Source organism: Palaemon carinicauda, chromosome 24, assembly GCF_036898095.1.
Source record: "Palaemon carinicauda isolate YSFRI2023 chromosome 24, ASM3689809v2, whole genome shotgun sequence".
In the NCBI taxonomy this organism is placed as follows: domain Eukaryota; kingdom Metazoa; phylum Arthropoda; class Malacostraca; order Decapoda; family Palaemonidae; genus Palaemon; species Palaemon carinicauda.
In genome coordinates, this window is record NC_090748.1 from 34,238,542 (window position 1) to 34,246,174 (window position 7,633).

Consider the following 7,633-nt stretch of genomic DNA (forward strand, 5'->3'; position numbering starts at 1 on the left):
ATTCAAACTACGTTAACCCTAAGAGAGATATTTTTTATTACCTTTATATATTTTCTGGTTTTATTACATATTCAGATCCAATTTGATACGACGGAGATCTGCCATGATTTATTCATTCCCACCAGAATTCCAGCAGCGGTGTGAATTCCAATGTTGCTACCACTTTTTGGGATCGATGGTGCGACTCTTTATTGCTTGGGGAACTCTGTGTAAATAGATCCTGTGGATATATCCAACAAACTGTTACTTTTAAAGACTTTCTGTTTGTTCGCTCTTATGGTTCTATGTAGCAGTGATTTCCTTTTAAAGACATTGTCTGTTCGCTTTTATGGTTCCATGAGGCAGTGATTTCCTTTTAAAGACTGTTTGTATGCTTTTATGGTTCCATGTGGCAGTGATTTCCTTTTAAAGACCTTGTCTGTTTGCTGTTATGGTTCCATGGGGCAGTGATTTCCTTTTAAAGACTGTATGCTTTTATGGTTCCATGTGGCAGAGATTTCCTTTTAAAGACTTCCTGTTTGTTCGCTTTTATGGATCCATGTGGCGGTGATTTCCTTTTAAAGACTTTGTTTGTTCACTTTTATTGATCCATGAGGCAGTGATTTTACTTATCGAGGTAGTGAAATTCACATTACCATATAACCAAGTCTAAATGTTACTTTGAATTTGATCGTACTCATTTCTTTTTATTTTATTTTGGTGTTTGATGGTCAATGTTAGACTAACTAGATATAATAAGACAAATAACTATCCAATAATAAATCATTTCCCTGACAGACGCCGATATCTAGTGTGTTTGACAGTTCCGCAGCTTTGTTTTTTGGGGCAATTTAGAAAAAAACTCTTTCTTGCTTATTTACATATGCAGCCGTTATTCTTCAGTTTTTGTCTAAAAATCCACATCCTCAGGAAAGAAGTAACCTCTGGCATATGTTCAAATGATAGATAAAGAACAGTGAAAGAGTCAGCAGAATTGTAATATATTAGGAAAATCTGTTGATAAAGAATAGTCTAGAATTCTGCAACATTATGAATTTAAAAGAGGTTGTTTATATGCAATATATTTGAATAGAAAAACTCAGGTGACCTTTTATCACTAATGAATAAAATCTGATAAGAAGACAATATACAAGAATTTATCTGTTGAAGGATTTTATTAAACTAAAAAAGATAAGATGGTTAAGAGAAAGAGTTTTAACAAAAGGCTTGAAGATGAATACGAATTAATTATGATGATTTTTTTTTTTTTTTTTTTTTTTAGGAACAATCTCCGTACCTTTTTGATACATATAATCCAGACGTCAAAATTTCATATGTATAAAATATCTGAATATGAATATAATTAATGATTTAAAATGTAAATGGACATTATTTCTGAGAAAAAAAAAACATGCATTATATGGTCTGTCGTATACTATTACAATGAATAAAAAAAACCCACTTATATGAGGATACACATATATGCATATCATGTTTATAAAGCTATATTATGTCTTTACGTATTTGATAAACACAGAAAGCCAAGTAATAAATTAATATTTGATCGTATCTCTCCAAAAAGGGACACAAATGACCAAAAATATAAAATAAACTTAGAAACTTACAATAATATACATATTTTTTATTGAAGTTTCAAAATATTCCTTTCAGGGTTGTGGTAGTATATTGAAAACAACCATGTCTTTTAATCGTCTGGACAGGTGTTCGAGACCTACTCAAACTCGATATTTTGTAGTAGTGTCTGTAATATCACCATCTTTCTGAGTAAGGTATGTGAATTATGGGAATCCTATAAGGTTTACCTACCGAGTCATCAATAGCTATTGACTGGCACTACTTGGTCCTTGAAGAAGATGAGGCTTAGATGCTGATCCTATGTGTATCTGGTTAGTAGCACTACCTGGTCCTTGAAAAAGATGAGGCTTGGGTACTAATCATATGTGTATCTGGTTAGTAAACTACCTGGTCATTGAAGAAGATGAGGCTTCGGTGCTGATCATATGTGTATCTGGTTAGTATCACTACCTGGTCCTTGAAGAAGATGAAGCTTCAGTGCTGATCATATGTGTATCTGGTTAGTAGCACTACCTGGTCCTTGAAGAAGATGAGGCTTCGGTGCTGATACTATGTGTATCTGGTTAGTAGCACTACCTGGTCCTTGAAGAAGATGAAGCTTAGGTGCTGATACTATGTGTATCTGGTTAGTAGCACTACCTGGTCCTTGAAGAAGGTGAGGCTTCGGTGCTGATCATATGTGTAACTAGTTAGTAGCCTTACCTGGTCCTTGAAGAAGATGAGGCTTCGGTGCTGATCATATGTGTATCTGGTTAGTATCACTACCTGGTCCTTGAAGAAGATGAGGCTTCGGTGCTGATCATATGTGTATCTGGTTAGTAGCACTACCTGGTCCTTGAGAAAGATGAGGCTTCGGTGCTGATCATATGTGTAACTGGTTAGTAGCACTACCTGGTCCTTGAAGAAGATGAGGCATCGGAGCTGATCATATGTGTATCTGGTTAGTAGTACTACCTGGTCCTTGAGAAAGATGAGGCTTCGGTGCTGATCATATGTGTAACTGGTTAGTAGCCTTACCTGGTCCTTGAAGAAGATGAGGCATCGGAGCTGATCATATGTGTATCTGGTTAGTAGTACTACCTGGTCCTTGAGAAAGATGAGGCTTCGGTGCTGATCATATGTGTAACTGGTTAGTAGCACTACCTGGTCCTTGAAGAAGATGAGGCTTCGGTGCTGATCATATATGTATCTGGTTAGTAGCACTACCTGTTCCTTGAGAAAGATGAGGCATCATATCTGATCATATGTGTATCTGGTTAGTAGCACTACCTGGTCCTTGAAGAAGGTGAGGCTTCGTTGCTGATCATATGTGTAACTGGTTAGTAGCACTACCTGGCCCTTGAAGAAGATGAGGCTTGGGTACTGATCATATGTGTATCTGGTTAGTAGCACTACCTGGTCCTTGAAGAAGATTAGGCTTCGATGTTGATCATATGTGTATCTGGTTAGTAGCACTACCTGGTCCTTGAAGAAGATGAGGCTTCGGTGTTGATACTATGTGTATCTGGTTAGTAGCACTACCTGGTCCTTGAAGAAGATGAGGCTTCGGTGCTGATACTATGTGTATCTGGTTAGTAGCACTACCTGGTACTTGAAGAAGGTGAGGCTTCGGTGCTGATCATATGTGTAACTGGTTAGTAGCACTACCTGGTCCTTGAAGAAGATGAGGCTTCGGTGCTGATCATATGTGTATCTGGTTAGTATCACTACCTGGTCCTTGAAGATGAGGCTTCGGTGCTGATCATATGTGTATCTGGTTAGTAGCCTTACCTGGTCCTTGAAGAAGATGAGGCATCGGTGCTGATCATATGTGTATCTGGTTAGTAGTACTACCTGGTCCTTGAGAAAGATGAGGCTTCGGTGCTGATCATATGTGTAACTGGTTAGTAACACTACCAGGTCCTTGAAGAAGATGAGGCATCGGTGCTGATTATATGTGTATCTGGTTAGTAGCACTACCTGGTCCTAAAAGAAGTTGAGGCTGCGGTGCTGATAATATGTGTATCTGGTTAGTAGCACTACCTGGTCCTTGAAGAAAATGAGGCTTCGGTGCTGATCATATATGTATCTGGTTAGTAGCACTATCTGTTCCTTGAAGAAGATGAGGCATCATTGCTGATCATATGTGTATCTGGTTAGTAGCACTACCTGGTCCTTGAAGAAGGTGAGGCTTCGGTGCTGATCATATTTGTAACTGGTTAGTAGCACTACCTGGGCCTTGAAGAAGATGAGGCTTGGGTACTGATCATATGTGTATCTGGTTAGTAGCACTACCTGATCCTTGAAGAAGATTAGGCTTCGATGTTGATCATATGTGTATCTGGTTAGTAGCACTACCTGGTCCTTGAAGAAGATGAGGCTTCAGTGCTGATCATATGTGTATCTGGTTAGTAGCACTACCTGGTCCTTGAAGAAGATGAGGCTTCGGTGCTGATACTATGTGTATCTGGTTTGTAGCACTACCTGGCCCTTGAAGAAGATGAGGCTTGGGTACTGATCATATGTGTATCTGGTTAGTAGCACTACCTGGTCCTTGAAGAGGATGAGGCTTCGATGCTGATCATATGTGTATCTGGTTAGTAGCCCTACCTGGTCCTTGAAAAAGATGAGGCTTCGGTACTGATCATATGTGTATCTAGTTAGTAGCATTACCTGGTCCTAAAAGAAGATGAGGCTTCGGTGCTGATCATATATGCAGCTGGTTAGTAGCACTACCTGGTCCTTGAAGAAGATGAGGCTTGGGTACTAATCATATATGTATCTGGTTAGTAAACTACCTGGTCCTTGAAGAAGATGAGGCTTCGGTGCTGATCATATTTGTATCTGGTTAGTATCACTACCTGGTCCTTGAAGAAGATGAGGCTTCAGTGCTGATCATATGTGTATCTGGTTAATAGCACTACCTGGTCCTTGAAGAAGATGAGGCTTCGGTGCTGATACTATGTGTATCTGGTTAGTAGCACTACCTGGTCCTTGAAGAAGGTGAGGCTTCAGTGCTGATCATTTGTGTATCTGGTTAGTAGCACTACCTGATCCTTGAAGAAGGTGAGGCTTCGGTGCTGATCATATGTGTAACTGGTTAGTAGCACTACCTGGTCCTTGAAGAAGATGAGGATTCGGTGCTGATCATATGTGTATCTGGTTAGTATCACTACCTGGTCCTTGAAGAAGATGAGGCTTCGGTGCTGATCATATGTGTATCTGGTTAGTAGCTTTACCTGGTCCTTGAAGAAGATGAGGCTTTGGTGCTGATCATATGTGTATCTGGTTAGTAGTACTACCTCTGGTCCTTGAGAAAGATGAGGCTTCGGTGCTGATCATATGTGTAACTGGTTAGTAGCACTACCTGGTCCTTGAAGAAGATGAGGCTTCAGTGCTGATCATATTTGTAACTGGTTAGTAGCACTACCTGGCCCTTGAAGAAGATGAGGCTTGGGTACTGATCATATGTGCATCTGGTTAGTAGCACTACCTGGTCCTTGAAGAAGATTAGGCTTCGATGTTGATCATATGTGTATCTGGTTAGTAGCACTATCTGGTCCTTGAAGAAGATGAGGCTTCAGTGCTGATCATATGTGTATCTGGTTAGTAGCACTACCTGGTCCTTGAAGAAGATGAGGCTTCGGGGCTGAAACTAAGTGTATCTGGTTAGTAGCACTACCTGGTCCTTGAAGAAGATGAGGCTTCGATGCTGATCATATGTGTATCTGGTTAGTTGCTGTACCTGGTCCTTGAAGAAGATGAGGCATCGATGCCGGCCATATGTGTATCCGGTTAGTAGCACTACCTGGTCCTTGAAGAAGATGAGGCTTCGGTACTGATCATATGTGTATCTATTTAGTAGCACTCCCTGGTCCTAAAAGAAGATGAGGCTTCGGTGCTGATCATATATGTATCTGGTTAGTAGCACTACCTGGTCCTTGAAGAAGGTGAGGCTTTGGTGCTGATCATATGTGTATCTGGTTAGTAGCACAACCTGTTCCTTGAAGAAGATGAGGCATCGTTGCTGATCATATGTGTATCTCGTTAGTAGCACTACCTGGTCCTTGAAGAAGATGAGGCTTCGGTGCTGATCATATGTGTATCTGGTTAGTAGCACTACCTGGTCCTTGAAGAAGATGAGGCATCTTTGCTGATCATATGTGTATCTGGTTAGTAGCACTACCTGGTCCTCGAAGAAGATGAGGCTTGGGTGCTGATCATATGTGTATCTAGTTAGTAGCACTACCTGGTCCTTGAAGAAGATGAGGCATCGTTGCTGATCATATGTGTATCTGGTTAGTAGCACTACCTGGTCCTTGAAGAAGATGAGGCTTCGGTACTGATCATATGTGTATCTATTTAGTAGCACTCCCTGGTCCTAAAAGAAGATGAGGCTTCGGTGCTGATCATATATGTATCTGGTTAGTAGCACTACCTGGTCCTTGAAGAAGGTGAGGCTTTGGTGCTGATCATATGTGTATCTGGTTAGTAGCACAACCTGTTCCTTGAAGAAGATGAGGCATCGTTGCTGATCATATGTGTATCTCGTTAGTAGCACTACCTGGTCCTTGAAGAAGATGAGGCTTCGGTGCTGATCATATGTGTATCTGGTTAGTAGCACTACCTGGTCCTTGAAGAAGATGAGGCATCTTTGCTGATCATATGTGTATCTGGTTAGTAGCACTACCTGGTCCTCGAAGAAGATGAGGCTTGGGTGCTGATCATATGTGTATCTAGTTAGTAGCACTACCTGGTCCTTGAAGAAGATGAGGCATCGTTGCTGATCATATGTGTATCTGGTTAGTAGCACTACCTGGTCCTTGAAGAAGATGAGGCTTCGGTACTGATCATATGTGTAACTGGTTAGTAACACTACCTGGTCCTTGAAGAAGATGAGGCTTCGGTGCTGATCATATATGTATCAGGTTAGTTTATAGGACACCATCCTATTCCTTGTCTGTGCCATTCAAAAAACGATCTTTAAACAAGTGTGCCATATCATTGAACAGAAACTTGTCATATAAGTTTTCAGCAACAAAGAATGAATTTGGAAATAAATCCAATTTACGAAAGTCCTTCAATATTTTTTTTTATATTATAACAACATTTTCTGTAGCGTACAATAATCACCATATGTTTTCCCAGAAATATTATACTAGCTTAAACACCTTTGAATATACTCCCCCCTCTCTCTCTCTCTCTCTCTCTCTCTCTCTCTCTCTCTCTCTCTCTCTCTCTCTCTCTCTCTCTCTCTCTCTGTCTGTAGCGTATAATAATCACCATATGTTTTCCCAGAAATATCATACTAGCTTGAACACCCTTGAATATACTCTCTCTCTCTCTCTCTCTCTCTCTCTCTCTCTCTCTCTCTCTCTCTCTCTCTCTCTCTCTCTCTCTCTCTCTCTCTAACAAACTCCCACACATACAAACATGAAAGAAAAATTATATACAAGATTTTTGAAAATCCCTTATTTAGCTCTGTTGCATCCTGACTAATGATCAAGAGGGTAGAAGATTTATCAGATATTCGATCAAGCACATTGTTCTTACATACACAAAGAACAACCATTTTAGAGGTAAGAATTAGTTCCATTTCCTCGCAATGTATTTGAAATAATAGTTTTTCACCTTTGTTATATTTCTATGCATCATCATTAGATATTAATACATAATTTCTTCATTGGCCTTTTTGGATGATGGACAGAGATAATTAGTCATATTGCCATATTTTCAAACACTCTCGTACACTGTAGCAGTTTTGCTTTTGTATCTCATCACTCACTTTTCCCTGCACTCCTAATAGACGGCACAGTGTAAAATCCGGACGTCGGATGCCGTCCGGGAGAATAGAAAATCGCTTGTATCACCGGGAAAGACGCGAAAATACACCTCTTTTTTGTGACTGGTAATGTTCACTGATACTTTCTGTTATTTTCTGAATAAATGTTCGAAAAAATATTGGTTTATTTTCATGTTATTGAGAATATCACTTAGTACATAGTGTAATGTTGACGTCCGATTGAGATTATTCTCAATAAAATGAAAATAAATCAACATTTTTCGAACATTTATACAG